The sequence below is a fragment of the Eublepharis macularius genome, chromosome 4 (assembly GCF_028583425.1).
Source record: "Eublepharis macularius isolate TG4126 chromosome 4, MPM_Emac_v1.0, whole genome shotgun sequence".
NCBI lineage: Eukaryota > Metazoa > Chordata > Lepidosauria > Squamata > Eublepharidae > Eublepharis > Eublepharis macularius.
In genome coordinates, this window is record NC_072793.1 from 99,686,101 (window position 1) to 99,698,112 (window position 12,012).

Below are 12,012 nucleotides of genomic sequence, written 5' to 3' on the forward strand. Positions count from 1 at the left end.
TCTCTGTCTTAGGCCAATCATTATCTCACAATCCAACCTTATTCACAGGAGGCATGTGAAGAAAGAATTGGGATAGCCCAACAACATATACCACCACCCAGTATCCAGAGAATCAGATATATAAGCCATTATGAGCTTCTTGAGGAAGGAAGAGTATAAATGTAACAAATCCACAAATCATTTTAGTTTCTAGCCTTGTTTGAAGTCCTTTGAAATTTAAAAACTGTACAATTCTTACCTACAAAAGGTATCATTCCTTGCTCATGTTGTTGATATCAATATCTCCTTTCCATTTCAGAATAATTTTCATATTCTTTAAGAGACGCTTAATCAAAGTTTTTTTTTTCAGCCTGTAGGCTGAATCTGCTGAGTCATCCTGTTAACTAGAATAGGAAGATATCATTAATTCTCACCCAGCAGAGATAAAAGATTTGAGTATTGCTCTGGGGAAAAAAGTTACCATGTGACCAAAGAAAATTCACCGGATAAAGGTCTAGTAGATAGTGGCAGCCAAGGGGGGAAAAGGAAAGCTTCAGGGTTTTTTGACCTGTCCTTCGGACTTGTTCTCTGCGAAGAAAGTGAAACAAGTACTCCAAAAGAGGATTGAGCTGCAAAAAAGAAAGAAAAAAGCCTAGAGTTTTAGGGTTATTATATTTCCTAACTTTCTTTGTTGTATTGAGAACATTTTCACTTGGTGGAAAATTCCTCCACTCCTTTCAAAGGTGAAAAGAGGACCTTGCTCAGTTGCATCATGTGTATCCCTATTAAAGTTAATTGGGGCATGGCTGAAGACTAAGGAAGGATGACTAGCAAATAGTCCAGGATTTATTCCAGTTTCCTATGTCCTTGCTACTTTTTGAGAAGTAGAAATAAGAACTATGTCTAGGACAGATTTAAAAGTATTGTGTGCACTGTGCAGTACTGTCTTTCTTTTTTGGAAGGAAAGGTGTGCCTTCATTGTTCTCTCTCCAGTAACAAGGAGAAGGAACATTTTTAAAATTAGAGACAAGGCCTGCTTAGTCTTGAGGTGTGCTGCTGACTATTACTCGCAATAGGTCATCAGATGTGGGCTACAGTCTAGAGGTTTCATATTATGGAAAACTTAAAGCTAGTTCCCTGATCTCTAGCTTTCTTACCCCCTCTCCCCTCTCAGGGCAGCAATAGGCATTTTTAGGACTGGACTCGTCATGTTGCTCAGTTAAGGTGGCCTTAGGAATTAAGGAGACCTCTAAGGGAGGGGAAATGGTGAGCTAGGATACCCCCTCAGACAGCTTCTCCCCATACACATCATTCTTGATGGGTATTTAGCTAATGTTTAATAATAAAATTACATAAAAGGATACTTCTTATGCACACATAATGCTAGTAATGCTAGAAACTTAAGTCTGCCTCCAACCAGCTACATTAACGCAATAAGCAAGGAAGGCAGGAACCCTGCCACAGCAAGAAATAACAATCCTTCCTTTTATTCTGAAAAAAATGTTTTAAAATACACATAAACAAAAATGCAGTTAAAGTTTAGAGAATCCCCTTTGTGATATGATCTCTAATTATATTTTCAGGTGAGGCAATCCTCTTTGCCTCCCTAGAATTAATTTGCCTATTTGCTAATCTGAATAGTTATCAGAGCTCCAGTCTTAGTTGCCAAATTTCTTTATATTTCACCTGTGTAAATGCCACTGTATGTTTAAGGCACAGGTTGCCTAGACTGGAGGCAGAAAGAACACACATAATTTTTCTGACTGCAAGATTCTAAGAATATTTTCCTGGGAGTATGGCCCATTTAACAGACCTGAGTAGGATTCTCAGTAGTCCTGCTTTGGATAGCTCTCTAAATAAATGTAAAGGAATATGGTGGTGACTGTATACATCAAGAAAAACCTTCAGCAGCTCCATGGAACACACAAGAAAAATATGTGTGACTGGGAGAAGCACTGGTTTGAAAAGATTTAGCTGGCCTGGTGTGGCTCCCAGACTGCATATTGCCGAACATGTCTCAAAGGGGGAGGCCATTGGCCAGTAGGCTGATGATGCCAATCATGTTCCTTCTGTGGCAAAAAAAAGTTGTCAAATGGAGATGTGTCTGTAATGTCATGGCAAATACCTTCATCAATAAATTATCTTTTATATGAGAGTAATAAATTATGTATTTCTGCAAAAATGAAGTTGAGGTTGTTAATATAATGATATAACTACTAGAAGAATTTCATTACAAAGCTATTGCGTGCGTGCGCGAGTGTGTGAATACCCAATATGAATGCACTCCTTTCAATGCAACTGAGGAACAAAAAGAAGCTGCTCAAGCATTATAATTGTATAGTATTTTGAACTGCTACAGTTACCAATGTTTAAATGACAAGGAAATAGTACAAAAGATAAGCTGTAACAATTTAAAATGTGCAAGCATAAAAGATGCTGCTTTCTGAAATGCATGTTATTTTTCCAGCTTAATTTGGACTGGAGCATTCTGAAAGAGCACCAAGGAGAAGGTCATCTGTTTATCCTTGCTCTGTCATTCCTATTCATCCAGTTTATTCATTGCATTAAAAAAGTTATTGAATTCATCTGAACTGAGTATTCACCTTTCTACCTGCAGCATTATAAATTTGATATTGTCGCAGCTGATTTAACTAGCTGCTAAACTACAGCAGAGATGTTGAGAATATTGAGTGTGGACACACTGAAAATTTCTTTAAACATTTTTTACTGTAGCTGAATAGTCAATAGAAATAGATTAGAATTCTGTTTCATGGTTTAAATTGCACTGATAAGTGGAAAAGTAAACATTCCTTCCTGGTATTATCAAATGTGCATTGAATCAGATACCCAAGTTAAACCCATTCTCATGGTCATACTGTATGTTTCCTATACTGGTCTGTCCAATTGCCTTCCTTTATCTTTCCTTCTGGCACAAAAAATAAGTATAAAAAGCCTATTTTTAACTCAATTCTAATTGTACGTGTGTGGGGGGGGTCCTTTGTAAAATTATTGCATTTTCTTTTATCTTACATGAATATTGGGTAGCTGTGATATTATTTATAAACTTTAAAACAATGACAGGGCGATTTTCCATGCACAAACTTTAGGAGGCAGATTAAAAAACTCTGAGACAGGATGGAGAAGAAAAGGCCACTGATAAATCTTTAGGATAGCCTTTCGTGCAGACTGTAGACTATTTATATGTGAAATTATAGATAACTTGATGCACTAGAATAAAAACTTGAAAATCAACATTGCAAAATAGGATACTTTGGAATAAACTTTTTAAAAATATGTTTGGTGGTCAATTAAAAACAACAAACAACAATTGATCCTGGGGTAGAGGATGATCATGGGATAATAAACTAGCAACTGATGTGACATAGTACAAAAGAGAGGAATGCAATTCTTGGATGCTAAGCCAAAAATGAGATTAATGTTACCTGCCTTCAATCAGAATGGATGAACATTTTGGTCACGTTTTGCAAGCAGTGCTCTTCTTATGTTTTCCTATGATGTCTGGTAAGAGAATATGTCCAGCTGTATAAAGGTTTCCGTTTCTTGTCTGTTGCAGACTTGTTCATAATGGGGTAAATGATGGATAGAACAGTTCTTTAAAAATCTTGCCAGGTATAAAAGTTTACTTAAACCAAATATATATATATATACTATTGCATTAGCCTGCACAAAAGAAAAAACTTTCAGTAATATATGACTGCTAGGCAAAAGGATATGTAATAGATAGGACACTGGGGCAATATTTTCCTCATAGTTGTCTTAGAGGAAATAGTGCCACCTGCTGAATCACAACCTTTAGTATACATGTTTTACTTGAGTGCAACTACTATCCAGATGTTGTTAACCCTGTTAGCTAATAAAATTGCAGCCTTGAATGGCTGCTAGCAATGAAGCTCTTTTACCCCATCCAAGCCTCATTTACCTCTACAATCTGTACACATATTGGCATAATGATAAATAGATTTAATTGTTCTACACTGATCTTTATGGATTAAAGCTGCCTTTAATTTAATATATTACACATCAGTAGAAGATGAGGCATCTTTTAAAAACCTGTATTATTCTAGCCAGTGACAGGACATAGCTGATGGGTATTACATATTATGTGGCACCATTACTAGTATTTCAGTTGCAAGATTGGCATTATACTCTGAATACATGTTGGGCCAGCAATAAGCACCCAGAATAATGTATCTCATGAGTGTAGTGTCACATGCCATGATACTGCAATAGCACAGCAGAAATGTTGTGATGAGATGTGACATATACAGTGAAAATGTATATGTATGTGTTAGAGCCTACAAGTGGCAAAATATCACTCTTTAATAGATTTCTCAAATTATAACCCACAACAGAAATTTTTGATCATAGAAAAAATTAAATTATATATCATTAAATTACATGTTTAAGTCTGTCTAAAGACCAATAGAAATCCAGTGGTAGATACTAGCTGTTCATGAACACATGAAGCAGTCTTATACCAAATCAGTTCACTGATCTATCTAGATCAGCAGTGGTTTTTTTAAAAAAATAAGCATGCTGTTTTTGTTTGTTTGTTTGTTTGTTTGTTTGTTTGTTTGTTTGTTTGTTTGTTTGTTTGTTTGTTTGTAGTCTGCCTTTCTCACTGAGACTCAAGTTGGATTACACAGTGCAAGATTAGTACAGTCAACATCAAAGATATATCCCATTGAAGAACCTGGCACTTGCCAAGATGGGGGATACCTGGTTTGTAGGTATATGTGAACAGGATCTTGATCATGAGAAGTAGTAGCTCCATTCTAATCTGCACTAATCAGACTTTGGCTGTTTCCACACGCCCTTAAAGGACAGCTCGTTCACCAAATGCTGGTGGCTTTTCCTCATGAATCCAGATGTCTCCGATTGCAAAACGGTTGTGGCCATCCGGCTTCCATTGGGAATGCACTTTTGTGGGGGAGGAACAGCACTGAAAAAACAGAAGCCAAATGGCCCACTTATATTTTACAAACACAGACGTCGCCAGCATTCCGGTAGTGTGCTGTCCCTTTAAGGGCATGTGGAAACAGCCTTAACCAAGAACACTGGGTATTTTTCTTGTGATGCATCTTAAGAAAGTTGTATACAAAGTGGAATGGGTTCAGAGGAGGGCAATGAGCATTCTTAGGGTTCTGGAAAAAACTTCATTTGAGGAAAGTTTGAAGGAATTAGATAGGTTTAGTCTAGAAAAGACAGAGATGTCATCATGATCATGATCTTCAAATACTTGAAGAGCTGTTACATGGAAGAAGGCAAACACTTGTGCTGATGGGCAGAAGACGGGGTAAGGACATGGCGACAAAAACTCACTGACATAACTGGCTGGAGTAAAAGAGGCCACAGTTTTATTGAATTACAGTTTATGGCGCATTGGCGATGCATAGGGGTTAGATCCAAAGCATCGGTTGACCCACCTGCCAGCCAATGAACCCCCATGCCCCCTCAGACCATTGCTGAGGGGGGGGACCAAGAAGTGGCAGCCAGTGGAATGCCACATGGACAAGCACTCCTGTGTGGATCCCCTGCCACCTGGGAGTGAGTATGCCCTGGCAGCCCCACAACTGGGCATCCTTCACCATAACTCATTCCCAAGATTCCTTAAGGGAACCTCCTTACTGGGAAGACTGGGTTTGCAGGCTCCCGTGTCCCCACCAAATCCTAATGCCTAAACTTCCAACCAAAAGTTGTGACAAGGAAAAGAAAGCATATTGAACAATCCACCCAAACACACCTTGCATGTAAACAACCCCTGTCAAACAAACCAAAATAGGGAGGGCAGGGTGGGTTGCCATCTGAGTGCAAAGTGAGGAAGGGTGGGGCCAGCAGCCATTAAACCATGATACGGGACCTGAGAGGGAGCAACACCTCCCAGGTCCAGCTGTGATTGGCCAGCCAGGGAGTTTGAATTTCTCAGTTGTGGGCCTCCCAGCAGAGGCTGCTGGAAGGGTGAGAAATGGCTGCATGTGCCTCCACCACCATGCAGGCTGCAACTCAGCTGCCCAGGTGAGGCTGGGGGCCATCATTTGCAGCGCAATGCTAATGGGAGGAGGATGCAAGGGCATGGTGACAAAACCCCACTGACGCAACCGGCTGGAGTAAAAGAGGCCACAACTTTATTGAATTACAGCTTATGGAGCATTGGCGATGCTGATAGTTCAGTTCACTCCACCGCAAAAGCTTCTTTGGGGAAAACTTATTTTATTTATGTTATTTATAGTCTGCCTTTCTCACTAAGACTCAAAGATGATTACACAGTGAAAGTCAATACGATCAACGGCTGGGACATTCAATGAACAATACAATATAGTAATTGATTGCATAAATTTGAAAACAAGCATAAATACGAATACAGAGAAACATTGATGAAACAAAGCATACGTAATTAAATATGACATACTTAATGATTTGGAAACTACCCAGTAGGAGCATATCTATCTACATCAACACACAGTGCCCTGTAGTATATATTAGTCCCTGGCCCTTTACCAAAGGATCTCTCTGAGCTATTTCTTACAGAACAGCCCTATTACCTAAGTAAAAAAAGCCCTCCTGAATAATTCAGTTCTGCGTAGTTTGTGGAAAAACAAGAAAGTGGGAACTTTCCTGACCTCTATAGGCAGGCCATTCCATAAGACAGAGACCACAACAGGGAATGAGTATATACAAGCAGCTGGTTATTTTGCTCATGTGTAGGGTGGCACCTGCAGAAGGCCCTGTTCAGATGAACAAAGCTACCATGGCAGTCCGGCAAATATGAGGGGCCAAGGCCATGAAGAGCTTTGTAAGTGATAGCCAAACCCTTATATGAGCCTGGTAACTGATGGATTGGGGAAACAACGGCGTGACTGCAGAATGGGAGTAATATGCATGCTCCACCTAGCTCCTGATAATAATCAAGCTGTAGCATTCTGCACCTGCTGCAATCTCCTCTCTGAACAGAATGTGCTTATACAGAGAGAAATTTCCTCTAATATTTGAGTGCAGATATGATTTTTTACTGTGGCATTGTAGAATCTTCTAACTCATGAGTTAGTTCCTCAGCATCAGGAACTCAACTATAGGAATATTTCCAATGCAATCCTAAACACTGTCTCACCTTCTATGCCCATTGACTTAAATGGATTTAGAAGGGCTTTAATTCTGCTTAGGAAGAGTGTAACTCTGCTTAGCCTTCTGGTTTCTCAGCTTTTCAAATCAACTGTTAGCTTTTCAAACATTGCAAACCTGGCATTCTTGAAATTCTTTCAAACACTTGAAGGACATAAGAACATTAATTGTGATCTGTATGCATACAGCCCATGCTATGCATCTGTGCTTCTCTATATAGTTGCAGCAAGCTTTTATAATAAAAGAAAACTTATTGCCTTAATTATGCTTTTGTCAGTTAAACTATATGAGCTTTTTTTGTTCTGTTTATTAAAAAAAATCCTTCCATTAATGTGTTTTAGTGAATATCATCTCTGACTTTGCATAAATGAACATCAGATAATTTTTTCAATACTTATATATTGGGGATATGTTTACAAATACAAAACTGTAAATAATGAATACTAAAAGTTTTATAAAATTCTATAACTAGTTTTCAAAAATGGTAATAGCATAAGTAATAGCTATGTTTCCAATATTAAACTATTAAAACATACAAATAATAGCCACTATTGGCCTATAAACTCTGATTCTATAAACAGAATTAGCTAAAATAATTAGCATTAAATATTCAGATTCAGACGCAATAAAATGCTGTTAAGTGTTTATGCTACTGCCCTAAATGCCTAATCCTGCTCTCAGGCAACATTGATCCCACTGGCTTTTATCTTGGCTTTAAAGTGTTCATCCTACATATCTTTCTCTCCTTTTCTTGTCAAAGGTGCTTTTTATCATTTGACATCACTGCAACAGGCAATATAAATTAATTTCAATCACTATCTATGCCAGCTTTGCAGAATATAATACTGTGACATGTAAAATTACAAAAATATTTTTGCATCAGCTATCTCAGCTACATGTGTTCTGTTTGGTCTTTCACATTCAAGAAAAGCCACCAAAGATCAGCAGCTAAAAAATGCCATATGGTAATGTTCATCACTGCAATGTTGACTTTCAGTATCTGTGTAAAAATTACATTGATTAACATAAATTTTAATAGGCAAGTCTTTTGAGCATGATTTAGGCATGTCTTTGGGTTTATTTTTTTAACCTTCATTTCTTCCCATTTTGGATCAGATTCTCTCACACATTCAAACAGCAGGTGTGAGATGAAATTAAAAGAGAAGCTCTTTAGAACAGGAGGTTAGTTTACGCTACCATTCACACTGACTTGCCTTAATTAAGGGTGAGACTTCTATGGAGCTCTTTTAATTCAAGCAGGCTTTGTGTGTTTCCATTTGGTTCACTTCTGTGATTGTTTAACGCTGCCAGGAAAAACTGGTTCCTTCTTTGGATTAGTGATGCAAAAAAGATTGGCCAGCACTTGCCAATACTGATGACAAACCAGCAGAGAATTCCTGTAGATGCAATCATATCCCCCACCCCTTTTGGATCTACATCTAACAATACCCTTGTGCGGGAAGGTGACTATTTCCTGACAGAATGACAATTCTATAGCATAAAGGGATTTTATTTATTTTATTTAAAATATTTATTAGCCACCTCTCCTCCAAAGGTGCTCCAAAGAGATTGTACAGGAGGGAAAGAATATATTCCTTTGATTTCCAAAGGGGAAAGAAGCAGACAAAATATTAATTGTCCTTATGAGGTATACATATTTCATGAAGAGGCATGTACTGTGCATCCAGTAATTTTTACAAAGTGTCAGTTACTGAAATAAAACTGCCCTGCACAAAGAGGTTCAAAAAGAAGAGCTAATCCATAGCCATGAAGGTTTACCTTCATTGCATCAGCAAAGGAAAGGTGACAGGAGTTTTGTTTTCAAACTGTGTAGGCTGTATTACAGTCACTGGACTATTTTTTAGAATAATCCACATTTCTACAGAAGTTTCAAATAGATTATATTAGATCACTAAAAGGTCACTAGAATACATTTTTTATACAACAGCAACAAAGTAATCTCCTTGTTCATGCAGCCCATCAGTATGAATCCAGCGTAGCGGGCAGTTCAAGGAAGTAATTTCTTAAGGTTTGGATGAGCCTAGTACAAGGAGGCTTGTGTCCACAGCCATTAAGGAAACAGAGCAGAAGGGAGCAATAGCTGAAGTTCCTGCTGCAATATTCATAGAAGTAATTTATATTAGAACGAAAATATATTGAGATATACAACTTATACATAAGATGCAATGCACTTCATACGGGCTGATGTTTTAGAGGAAGTTGATCCACTTGTAGTGCTTGGAGTAGTGTTGTCATTTGCAGAGCAGATTAAGAGATTTGGGGTGTTCATGGACCTGGCCCTGCTGTTTGCAAAGGTTGGTTTAGTGTTTTCTTTTATAAAAAAATTATCCTGCCTTTCTGCCCTCCGAAAGGCCACCAATGCAACTAACAAATTAAAAAATATAGACTAAAATCATATTTGAAAACCATTAAAACAACCCAAGAAACCCATCATTAAAAAAAACTAGAGCTAAAATTCATACAGAGCAAAACTACAATTAAAACCATTTTACAAGAAGGAGCAGGGTTTTACCAGGTTCCCTTACCCTCCCAGCAGGAGGTAGGATACTTGGCACTTACCTTTTTGCCTGGCCCATTATCCTCCTTGTACACACACCCCCGTGCCCTGCATGATGACATCACTCCCAGGAAATGGATCATCATGCGGGGGAGAGCACACTTTGCAGCAGGCCGATTTTGGCCTCAAACAAACCAAAACAGACCCGTTTGGGGCCAAAATCAGCCCACTGCAAAGAGCAGGAGTGTTCTCGGGGTAGTATGATGACATCACTCCTGGGAGTGACATCATTGCGATGTCCAGGAGCATGCTCAGGAGGCCCATTCCCATGCCTTCTTTCTCCGATGGCAGGGTTGCCAGCTTCCAGATGGTATTTGCATATGAAAAATTTTTATATATATACAAAAGTGCAAAAGTGCAAGAATGTGCAACACAGTTTACAATAGTTTCATGAATGAGGTAGAGTGGTCCGTCGCCAAGAGCAATTACAAAAATTCATATATATACAATGATAAGCTCAATCGAAAGTGGAGAGTGCAACCAAAGGAAAAGGCAGTCCATGTGTCCATAGATGGAATCAATAAGACAAAACTAGCCGACGGGCATCAGCTGTTATTCTCAATTCCCGTTTCAGGTCTTCTTCTTCCAGGGCTAGTCTCCATGGGCTATTGAATAAAAGTGCACTAATAAATTCTAGTTCTGTATACAATGCATCAATCAAAAAACAAGGTCAAATAGTTACTCACTTGCCGTTGCCATCTCTCTTCGCACCCCACAATCAATTATGCTGAGCACAAGTTAATCGACAGATGATCTGCTCAACGACCCGCCCCGTTATTTATAGTGCCTCTCTTGGGTTACATCATATGCATAATTCTAACAATGGGCTTATCTCTGCGAACACTTATCCTTATTTAAATTGTTAGGACCCGCTACCAACAATTACAGAGTGTTGTTAAGAAACAAAGCTGGAGGAGCATAAAGAGGGCATCCTAACCCAGGAAGCAAGAGTAATCAATTGACTGGTTCAACCCAGTAGGACTCAAGCTCTTCAGCTCAAAAATCCATCTATTTTCAGATTGCAAAAGTTTAGTGTTGCCTTCTGTGTCAAGTACCTCCAAAACTGAAACTGACAAGTCTCTTGGATCATTATGGCTGGACAGAAAATGTTCCACAAGGGGAGCCTCCCTGACATTATTTTTGATCCTAGACAGGTGTTCCTGAATCCAGATACGTAATTGACGTGTGGTGCTGCCGATATAATTAAAGCGGCAGCCACATTGAATAACGTATACAATGTAAGAGGATTTACATGTAGAGAATCTCAACGGGGGCATCTTCTTGAGGGTTATTATGTTCCGTAGGTCCACCATCAAATTACATACTGAGCAGTCCCCGCATGGAAAATGTCCTGCGGGCAAGGAACAAACGGGAGTAGGTCTACAATATTCGGATCTAACAAGAATATCCTTGAGGCTTCTTGTTCTTCTAAGGCCCGCTAGTGGGTGTTGTTCACATCCAACAATCCCACTTACTAAATGCCAGTGTTTTTAAATAATTTTATCTATAGCCCCTGTCATGGAAGTGTACTCCAAAGACCATTTAATTCTAGTATTTCCCTGCCGAGTTTTGGGCTGCAAAAGTACTTCACGTGAGGTGGACTCCGCCCTCCTAAGAGCTGATCGTCTCACTGCTCCAGGGTAGCCTCTAGAGGCAAAACTTAGATTCATATCTCGACTATGCTGGAAAAAGTCAAGCTGATTGGTGGAATTCCTTTTAATTCTCAAAAATTGGCCAATGGGAATGTTGTTCCTCAAACGCCTGGGATGGAAGGAGTCATAATGCAGATATGAGTTCCTGTCTGTCGGTTTTTTATATGGCCGCACACCCAGAGAGCTCGGTGTGCTTTTATAAATGATAACATCTAAGTAATGAATACAATGTTCATTCCCCTCCCATGAGAACTGTATGTTAGGGTCAAGAGTATTAAGCCAGTGCCCAAAGTCCTCCGCAAGATTCGATGAGTCAAGAATGGCTATGACATCATCTATATATCGTTTGTAAAAGACGATTGATTCCTTAAAGGGACTATGCTCCGAAAAAATATATTGTTGTTCTATCTGTGACATAAAGAGGTTGGCAATGCTGGGGGCCGCAGCACACCCCATTGCCACCCCTTTTGTTTGATAATAATATACATTGTTGAATTTGAAGTAATTTCTCTCCAAAATAATGTCCAAGAGACTAAGTAAAAACGGAGTAGAGGGAATTTGTACGGTACGTGACCACAACGCGCTTTCTACTCCCGCTCTAGCTCCCTCATGCGGTATAGATGTATATAGAGACTTGACATCAAGTGTCATAAGATATGCCGT